Source organism: Mus pahari, chromosome 19, assembly GCF_900095145.1.
Source record: "Mus pahari chromosome 19, PAHARI_EIJ_v1.1, whole genome shotgun sequence".
NCBI classification, from domain to species: domain Eukaryota; kingdom Metazoa; phylum Chordata; class Mammalia; order Rodentia; family Muridae; genus Mus; species Mus pahari.
This window is the reverse complement of record NC_034608.1, coordinates 67,464,377-67,475,101: the sequence shown is the minus strand read 5'-3', so window position 1 is coordinate 67,475,101 and position 10,725 is coordinate 67,464,377.

The window sequence follows — 10,725 nt, the reverse complement described above, 5'->3', positions numbered from 1 at the left end:
ACACACACACACACACACACACACACACACACACACACACACGGACATACAAGGACACACAAACAGAAAGAAGGAGGGGGAGAAAGAGAGGCAGAGAAATTTAGATATATATAAAAATCTATAAAATTTAAATAGAGATAAATCATATAATTTAATAGACCAATATTATCCAATGATAAATAACAAGAAATTTAAGGTCTTCAACATTTAAACAAAGGACAGATGGATTCAGCATAGATTTTCACCTCACATTCAATGAACAATTATTCTCTTCAGACCAAATCCAGACAAAATACAAACGCACACATGTAGAACACAAAATTATAGGTTAATAGCTCTAATTAGCATAGATGTAAAAATTCTTAAGACTTGGAAATTAAATACCTGTCACATTAATGTGGGGCAAATGTATTCAGCATAGAATTCTAATTCATATTCAATATACATGCACATATATACATATATATAAAGATATTGCATATATATATGTGTGTATATATGTATATAATTATTTATTACATACTTTTTATAGCATAAATATATAAATGCAACTTTATTATTAAGTTTAGTGTAACTTTCATATATATGATTTCATGGCTAATCAATTTTTTGTGCAAATTTGTATGTATACATATTCTGCAATCTTACTAAGGTTAACAGCCATTGTCAATATTTGAAAAGTCACAGATACTTCTGACCAACAATTCTCTATATTGAAGCTCTTAAAGACTCCCTTTCTCACTCAGACATTTTACTGCTGTAATGAAATACCATGGCTATCACAGTTCATCATTGAAGGTAGTCATCAGAGAAATTCAGGGACAGGAATCTAGAGACAGGATCATGAAGGAGTGTTACTTACTCCATTGCTCCCTGTAATTTGTTCATCCTTCCTTTGTTTAGCACCTAGGACCACCAACCCAGAAGTGGCACCATCTACAACAGGAAGAGATCTTCCTCATCAATCATTAGTTTAAAAAATACCTTACAAATGTCATTCCCATTAGGTCCTGGGAACCTCTTGCTTCTTTAGCATCTGGAACTTTCTAGTGGCTAACCCCATATCCCCATCCTCCACTACTACATATTTCTGTTCAATTTCCTGACCCTCTGTACTTGTTTGTTGTCTCTTCCCATACCTGATCCTGTTTCCTACTTTTTCCTCTTCACCTCCTATCTCCCTACAACAACCCTCCCTCAAACTTCATCCTGTGATTATTTTGTTCCCCTTTCTAAGTAGGATTGAAGCATTCACACTTTGGTCTTCCTTCTTTTTAAGCTTCATATGGTCTCTGTGTTGCATCATTCTGAGATGTTGGGCTATTACCCACTTTTCAGTGAGTACATACTGTGTGTGTGTGTGTGTGTGTGTGTGTGTGTGTGTGTGTGTGTGTGTCTGGATTACCTCTCTCAGGATGATATTTTCTACTTCCATCATCAATTTACCTACTAATTTCATGAAGTCATTGATAGCTGAGTTGTACTCCATTGTGTAACTGCAACACATTTTCTGCATGATTCTTCCACTGAGGGACATTTGGGTTGTTTCCAGGTTCGAACAATTATAAATAAGGTTGCTATGAATATAGTGAGCATGGGATCCTGTGGTATGTATATTAGTTAGAATCTACTGAATTTAAGTTACAATAACTTAGTAAAATACAATTAGATTTGCTTTTGTCAGCTTCTAGTACTTGCATCATTGCCTAATAACAGATAAGCATCCTGATAGACGAAGTATGGTAGGAAAAGTCTCAAAAACAGATTGCATAAATACCGTGCAAGAGGCTCTGAATTTCATCTACAAACCCATACAGAATAATTAATAGCAAAAACAATAATACTTTATCAGCAATGGTCTATCATTCAAAGCCTGTATGTGATTGGTTACCCAGTGTCTGTTATTCAATTTACATGTAAACACTGTTTGTGGCTGTGTGTTCCCTCACTGTCTCAAATATATTTTAAGAAAGTTGATAATCACAAAAGAAAACAGACCAACAAAAATAAAATGGAATTAAAGAGACAAGTATAAATGCTTGCACTAAAATTCTACTTGAACCTGTGCAGCTTTATATAAGAAATATCTGACCTCAGAATGTGGGCATTGCTGCCATTGAACATACAATGAATATGTAGCTGGAGGATCATGGAGAGGCAAAGACCAACATAAATGAAGAAAGTGGTTATAAAGAAGGTAAAAATCTCCCAGAGGAAGTGATGCTGAAAAAGTGTTCACTTTAAAGAACTACTCCAAAAATATTCTATGACATTGAAAGTGCAAAGGATAAAATATTTAAAGTTTATCCATGCTTAGAAAATGGTATGACAATTTGTCAAGCATAAAAATGATTCACACTCGGTATTATAATTTCTAAGAAAAGAAGGAAAAGGCAAGAACAGGTCAAATTACTCTAGAATCATTTTACTGAAAATTAAATTTTTGTTATCTATTTTTCTAATTGGATAAATCATACTGTGTTACATTAGATGTATTTTTATTTCTTATACATTAATTTTTGTGAAAGAAAGGAATGGTAACATTTTTGAAAGACATGTTTAAATGCTAAATAAGTCATGAATTTTCCCCTTGATATTTAAAATCACATTCATTTCTTTCTGTTATGTAATGACTTTTGTACATGTGAAGTAGGCATGTCACTTGCAAAGCTTGAGCTTCCTGCATGAACCTCACCTTTTCAGGGTAATCAAATTCTCTTCGTTTCCTCTGTGGTGATTATCTACTAAACAGATTCTACTGCTCTTCAGTGACTAAGTTGGTTCAGTCAAATATCAAATATTTCTCTACCTAGAGCACTGTGCTATTGAAACATGTGTACATAATACATTTCAGTAATGTCGTGAAGGCAGACCTTAGAGCTATGTCCTAGGAATCAAAACAAAATTTATAGTTCAGCAAACAATTTGTATCCTGAATTTTTAATCACCTTGCAAATGGTCATTGTTTCTGAAAGGTAAATGAAAATTTACCAACCATATGTTCACAACTCATACAGGAAAATCAGTTGCTAAAATGTATTTTGCCATATGTGTCACTGTCCACTTACAGTGTTTTACTTCTACATCATTTCTTTTCAAAATGTGTAGCCTAGGAAGTTAAGCAGAGTTTCTAAATAACACATACTCTGAGTATTTATGTATATGACATGTTGATAATTTAAATCATTCATTTCTAGAGCAAATTGTACACTGATCATATTTGTAGTAATAATTCATTCATTTCATATACTAAGCAGTAATAACAATCAGTTATGTAAACATCGTGGACTTTTAAAAAATCAAAACACAAAATTCTACCAGGTGTCGAGCTATTTGTTATATGTAAAAATGTAGATTTTACACAAGTTTGTATTGTTATATATGGTTAAATTTCTTTTTTTGTTTTTTGCATTTTAAGAAAGCCTATTTGTAATTATATTTTATTGATTAAGCAAAGATGGTGTGATTAATAAAATGTTCTCAGTTATATTTTATAACACTTGACAAGTAAATTTACTTTCATACTTCTTGCTCAATGCCAGTCACATATAACCTTGTAAATATGAATCTCACATTTTTAAAGCCTTTGTGCATTATTAAGAAAGCCTGGCTAGGATGCAATTTCATTTGTCTAAACAACCATGTTGCAAATTATTTGTGATCTAAAATTTAAGACTAATTATCATTATCTACAAGAAGAATGAATAAAATATATTAAATAAAATATTTGATAGATTATAATTTTTTCTTAAATTCTTACTTTGTATCTTCCTAAGATTCATGCCAATTAGTTATAATAACTCATGACATATTACAAGAGTCTGAAACCATCATTCTCATATTGTGAACATCAGAATATAATTAATATACCATTTTACCTAGCAGATATTCATGTTTTAAATGACATGCAATACTAATTTGATTCTATATTTTTAATGAACATTTCCATTTATCTCTTAGAAATCATATTGTACGTATGGGCTACTATCATCTATCAATCTATCAATCTAACCATCTATACTTTTATTTATCTATCTACTTATCCATTCATCTCTCTATACGTTTATCAATATATTTATCTGATGAAACACAATAAGGTTTAGTAATGACAAAAACAATATATTATGTTATTTTAAGAATTTTAATGAATTTATTCCTTATATAAAGTATCTGAAAACATCTGTTTAGAAATAAAATAATACTTTTGAGTGTGGTTCTGTATGTATTTTATACCTCAAGTCTCAGCACATAAAAATATTTATTTTTAACATTTAATCACATTGTATAATATTCTGAAACTGAATTTTATGGTCATGATATAATGAAGGTAAAGATACATTTGGCTTGAGGTAAAATAAATCTAATAATTTGTTTAAAATTGGAAATATTAGTAACTAAAGCTCATTTTAACTTCTTTTTAATTTTTTTATTTTTATTGGATTTTTTTACTTTATTTATTTACATTTAAAATGCTATTCCCTTTCCTGATCCCCCCCCCACACACACACAAATTCCCTGTCCTATCCTCCCTCTTCCTGCTTCTATGAGGGTGTGCCCCCTCCAACCCACCTAGCCACGCCTCCCTGCCTTCACATTTCCCTATATTGGGGCACCAAGCCTTCATGGGACCAAAGGCCTTTTTTTCTCCCATTGATACCTGACAAGGCCATCCTCTGCTACATATGGGACTAGAGCTATGAGTCCCTCTATTTGTTCTCCTTGGTTGGTGGTTTAGACCCTGGGAGCTCTGGTTGGTTAACTTCTTATGTCATTGATTGCAATCATTCTCCCCTGATGAACTGCAAAGTTGTCAAACTCAGATACACCATTCTTGTGGGCTGTTCTCATCTATCAGGGTGCAGTAAAAGCAGAATAGGTTTTATTGGAAATAAAGTAAAATTATGTAGCATGATACCACTTCCTTCTTTTCTGCTGTAACCTATACTGAGTTGTAGGTCTGCTTAGCCATTTTCTAGTAAATGACTAATCCCATTAACAAAATTCCAGTAACAAAAACTTAATTTAATGGTTCTTTTTTTTGTTAAATTATTTAGGTCAACATCTAAAAAATTAATGTTTTACTAAAGAAGAAAATTATTCATTTACTACATACACTTTAAAATAGCTGTCTTATAATTGAAGCTACTAAATAATTGGTGTTATTTTTGAAACTCAACTCTTTTGAGATCCCTTACAAATAACAGAAAAATTCAGACACATTTGTAAATACCTGAAGAATTAGAGTCATTTGGTTCCAAATTACAAGATTCTTTTGTAACTATTGGGCTAACGTAAGTATTGTAAAATCTCTATTTTAAGCCATGTTATTGTAAAAAGAAATTTTATTTTCAAATGCTACCATATTTATTTAAATACAAATAGAATAGAAACAAAACTTATTATTGAAACAACTTGAGATAATTAACATATTTGCAAAGAGGAGATACAGTGGGAAATGAAAGTGAATACACAAAGCAGATGAGAGAAAAATCTCAAATATTAATGGCAAATAAATCATTTCAATCAAGTGAATCATATTAGAGACCTACTCTATGGTTTAACAAATTTCATTTAAATAGATCAAAACTCCATGTATTTGAGATTATAAACTTTAGCTGAAAATAAACAAACTATTCATATTTGCATTATTAATGCTATAATTATTTTGAATACTTGTTTTCATAAATTGCATTTTCAAGTTGAGAGGATTAATCAGCACAATTCTAGTAAATCCAATATAGTCAGCCAAACAGTACATATTGAGCATGTAATTTACATAAATTCCTTCAACAATAAAATATTTACAATTCACTTTTTGAAAACATAACGGTGTATTCACTAGGTCCTATATTAAAAATATTGTCCTTGCCAGACAGATAGATTAGTGGGTAAATGTTTTTGTTGAAGAAATCAATAACATACATTCTATCCCTGCATCTATTGGGAAAATGGAGGATTGACTCCTGTAAGTTTTCTCAAAACACGTGTACCACAACATTCCTATACTCACATACATGTACATTCATAATATATACACAATCTCACAAATTAATAATAAAGAAGATCTTAAATCTTATGCCCCTGTCCAATGAAACAGAAGTCTACTTTTTGTTAGGAGGATAAGAATATATTTAAAGAAACAGAATGCACCTGAAGTTCATAGCCACCACAGTTGTCACCATGGTGACAGACAAGAGCTCCAATTCCAGGAGCACTTTCTATTTGCCAGATCTGTGGTATCAGCTAACACATATCAATCTTCATAGCACCAGAATAATTTATTATTCTAGAATCATCACAAGAAATTTGAAACACAAGTATAAAAATCAATCACCCAAAAAAGAAAGGAACCAGAATTAAAAAGTAAAGAATATATATATTTGATTCAAGGGAAAGTCTACTACCACATACTTGCTATAAGACTGGTTTTATGACTGGCTGGGCATTACACAAAGACCAAGTTTCATCTTTGAGGCACATTCTATATCTTTAAGTAGCATCACACTGCTTACTATATACATCCTTTTTTCTGTTATTCGTGAGTATTCAAAATCTAAGCTGCCATTTCATGTGTCTGTATAGCTGGCCATACTCTCTCCATCTTACAGATATTTCTTGCTACCCTTTTAGGCATAGATCACTGCTAAAAACAATTGCCTGTCCTGTGTGAGATCCTTGGTTGGATTCACAGCACTACCTCTCTTCTCCCAAAAACACACCAGAAGGAAGTGCAGTAAATTCTGGAGGCAGAAAAGAAACTACCCCAACAGATCAGCAAACACAGGAGCCAAACTCAAATTCTCAAGCTTAGCTGATGATTGAGAAGGGAAAATGAAATTCCTCTAGAGAGTGAAAAGGCTACTTATAACCAGTGATAAACACATTGTAGATTCCTGTGATGTGGATTTCACAGTTCAGGGACTCCAAATCTTTTTGCATATGTCAGCGGTAAGCATGGAATTAGATAACATGTACATTGTATTATAAACTTAAATATAATTTATGTTAGATTGAGAAAAAATAAAATTGAAAAATGGATGAAATGGCCACAAGAATGAAATTAAATATATGTCCAAAAATTATATAAGCAATTTTACTTTCTAATGCTGCCTTCCGAACATTTGAGCAGTATCTCCAAAAATCAAAATTGAAAAGTCTCTACAAGATCTAATGGTCAAATAAACCAAGTATGCAAATTTTGGATGTTATAGTCATAAATGAGTCTTTCACAAGTTTGCCAATAGTAAAAATTGTGTGGTAAGAGAATTTTAAAAATTCAGGTTTGTGTCATGTGAAACTGAGATTATTAAATCTACCTCAAAAGATTTCTTTAGAAGATTCAATAGAAGAACTGACCTCAAGACATAGATCTTAACAGGACATAATAGCTACAAGACAGTCTAAATAAAACATAAAACTTCTGACATTCTTAACATAAAACATTCGCTTCTGGCAGTGAGGCCTTTAAAGCAATGGTGGCATTTAGACAGTACTTTGCTGTTTCTTCATTTGTTTGTTTGTTGGACTCAGGTGCACTGTGATCATTCGGCTTCATCTTCCCCAATCCCAACCAGTTGGAGGCATTAATTAATGTCATCATATAGGCAGTTTTTCTGTTAGCTCTTCTACAAAAATATAAAAAAAAAATTCAATATGCTCCATCTACAGTCAAAAATCTTCATTTATTATGACCATTATATATGTGGAGATGAAACTTCTGTTGTTATTTACCCACTACATCCTGTATCTGAATATCAATGTTTCTTTTGTTATATTATGTAGGTATGTGGGTGTTTTGCCTGCATCTGCGCCTGTGACCGACATGAGTCTCTGGTATTGTGAAGGACAGAATGAGCATTGATCCCTTGGATTTGAAGCTATCGTCAGTTGTGATCCAACATGTGAGAGCTGCATTCAAACTCAGATTCTGTGGAAGAAAGCTCTTTGGCCCGAAAATCTGCCATTCAAAAGAGCATTAGATTGTAGTTTTTCATTCTTTTCTTCTTCTTCTTTTTCTGTTTCAATTCCCTGACAATAGACACGGTTGTGACATTTAAGGAAAATTCTTCTGAATAGTGGAAGACTTTTGAAAACACTGTGCTGAGCTCATGCCTCAGCATGCTGTTATTGAATTAGAACACTTGTGAATTTTTTAATTATTTTATTAGATATTTTCTTCATTTACATTTCAAATGCTATCCCGAATGACCCCTAACCCCCCCCCTGACTCTGATCCCCTGCCCACTCACTCCCACCTCTTGGCCCTGGCGTTCCCCTGTATGGGGCATATAAAGTTTGCAAGACCTAGGGTTCTCTCTTCCCAAGTGAATTTTTTTGAAGTGAAGTGTATATATATTTCTGTATGTGTTGCCTTCTGAATACTTTCACTATCAAATTTACCATCGGTTTATGTGCCTTCCTTCCAGGAAAAATAAATACAAATAAAAATAAATGAACTTAAACTTTGCATATTACTTCTTACCACATCATTTACTAACAACTGTATATAACTTGAAGTTTTTATTTCACACTGACTAAGTGGATATATTTATTGATAACAGGGATACCTTTGTCCTCTACGATAGTAGTAAGTAATGTATATCTACATTTACATTTTCTCTGTTTAAAAGATGAAGACACATTTGGATCTAGCTAGTAATTTTATCAGCTTAAATATGTAAGCAAGCTAGCTATAATGTATGGAGGACTATTCTGTTGGTAATCACTGGAAGAAATGCCTGACTCACTGAGGGTGAACAAGAAGTAGTTCAAGAATAAGTGAAGAATGAGAGGATGCAAAGGGAGAAATGGATAAAGTGGGGGAAACATATAAACACATTCCACAGATTTGCAAACACAAATATATAAATAACGTGTTTATTTACCCAAAGCAACTAAAATACTAAGTTTATGGATACTTATAAGAAAAAAGTAATAATCAAAAATAAAGCTCAAATAATACAGTCACTGAAAGCTAGTGGAAATTAGGGGAAACAACCGGTTTGCCACGTATTTCAAGCTTGCTATCTCCTTATGAATTTTACTAACTCAAATATCATATTCTTCACCTCCACAGCTTTCAAGAGTCATATGATTATCTAGCCACCCCAAATCCGATTATGTCTCTTTGTTCTTAAGTAAATATAAGCTACTTGGTTCGAGTTATCAAATCAGGACATGTGTTAAAGACTACAGTTCTATCAAGGTGAAACTAGTGTGATTGAAAATATAGATTTAACTGGCAAGGAGCAGCTGTGTTCCTGGGGTTAAAACACTTTGTTGCAGAGAGAATATCAATGGAGTGTTTATGAAATAACAAGGGAGCATCCCATTGTAAAGAGTACTGAAAGCCTCTTTTAGCAATCTGTATAATAAACATGTCTGGATGGTTATGGTTCTGGCAGATTGCTACAGAGAAAGTATTAGGAAAAAAATCTCCCACTCATACATTTTTCATGAAATGTTCTGTATTATACATCACAGCTACAAATCTGCCCTCTGAAGTTTGCAGCTTCTTAATGACACCAGAGATTCGGGGCACAGGGTGGAGTTCGCCTGACATGTGACTGATGAGATGGAAGTGTGAGTCTGAGGGCCATTGAACACGGAGAGTTTTCCCAATGTATCATAATTACAGAAACACCTGTGCTGAAGATTTTGTGCTGATTCAGGGAAAATAGAGGGAACTTAATGGTCTGCAAGATCTTTCATCTCAGACCCGTGGTGAATGGACATAAAGGATGCAGTTGCATCATAAAATGAATTTAAGGCATTGGTTTTGTCCTTTAGTAGATGATGTTCCCATCACCTGAAAATATTTGTCTCATTTGCAAATGGAAAATTGGATGCTGAAACAGAACTGAATCATGCTAGGAGCATTTTCTGGAATACGTTGTAAAAATAAAAGGTCATAAACTACTGGGCTAGATGGAGAAATCAAAACTGTATTAGTCTTTATTTTCCTTGTCTGTAAAAAGTAAACCATAGGCAGAATAAATTTAAATTTAAGTGCATATTCTATGCAATGTAACATAATTCAACAGTGAAGTCATCTTTCAGTTGTAATTCTTACCTTAATATACATAGTTTATATATATATGAACATATATTAACATATATATATATATGAACCAATACACACACACACACACACACATATATATATATATATATATATATATATATTTAAAATATTATCATGTTAATAAATTGTAAATCATGGTTTAGAAAGAGAAAGACAAAACAAATTATGACAACAAGAGATGCTCCCAGCCAACCATTGGACTTATCATGTGGTCTGCCATGGAGGAGTTAGAGAAAGCACTGAAGGAGATAAAGGAATTTGCAACCCCATAGGAAGAAAGAACAATATCAACCAACCAGACCCCCCAGATCTCCAAGGGAAAAGAGCACCAACTAAGGAGTACTCAGGGAAGGAACCATGGCTCCAGCCATATACCTAACAGAGGACGGCTTTGTCGGTAATCAACGGGAGGAGACACCTTTGGTCCTGTGAAGGATCCATGCTTCAGTGTAGGGGAATGCCAGGGCATAAGGCAGGAGTCGGTGGGTAGGTGGGGGAGCACCCTCATAGAAGCAGTGGGGAGGCGGGATGGGATACGGGGTTTCTGAGAGGGGGTAAAGCAGGAAATGGAATAACATTTGAAATGTAAATAAGTAAAATATCCAATAAAAAATCAAGGATTACAAGAAACAACTAGAATT